Source organism: Molossus molossus, unplaced genomic scaffold (genome assembly GCF_014108415.1).
Source record: "Molossus molossus isolate mMolMol1 unplaced genomic scaffold, mMolMol1.p scaffold_m16_p_4, whole genome shotgun sequence".
NCBI classification, from domain to species: domain Eukaryota; kingdom Metazoa; phylum Chordata; class Mammalia; order Chiroptera; family Molossidae; genus Molossus; species Molossus molossus.
The window spans coordinates 125,342,662-125,343,312 of NW_023425377.1; positions in this window are offsets into that span (position 1 = coordinate 125,342,662).

The window sequence follows — 651 nt, forward strand, 5'->3', positions numbered from 1 at the left end:
GTACATACAATTAAAGATATTAGATTCTATTCTGCATTTTCCCAAGCAGCTACGTTGGTGCATTCAATTAATATTCTGTTGCACCTTGATGTACTTTGGCGCCGGGACTGACCCTTTTTTGATAGGTAAGGGACACGCTGCCTCTCCTGGATGTTACCTGGCAGCAGAGACGGTTCGTCCAGTTGGTGTTTGACATTAAACAGCTGGCTGTCCTGAGACGTGACAGCTCCTGTGGACTTGTTTTCACAGACTAGAAAGAGAAACACTGTAGCTCCCCGTGCCCAACAGGTCGTCCTTAACCCAAACCCCACCGCCTCTATTTTAAAACGAAGTGTCTATTCCAAGTACAAAATTGGGACACTTCCAAGTGTTTTCCACGCCGCTGTGATTAGCAATGCGTTAAATGACGGGAGCTGCCGCTCTGTGATGTTAACAGTCTGATACTTTCCACTTTGCTTTGTTATGCGTTTTTACAGCGTAATTGAGGGGCTAAGACAGAACTGAAGTCACCGGCGACAGCGACCACGTACCGGGCTGCAGGAAGGCCAGCCCGGGTCCTTCCATTCTCCACAGGTTCTGTTCGGGAGGTGTCAGGAGAACCCTGGAGCAGGATTCAGAATGGAGCTTACAGTCCCCTGAGCTATGTGACTT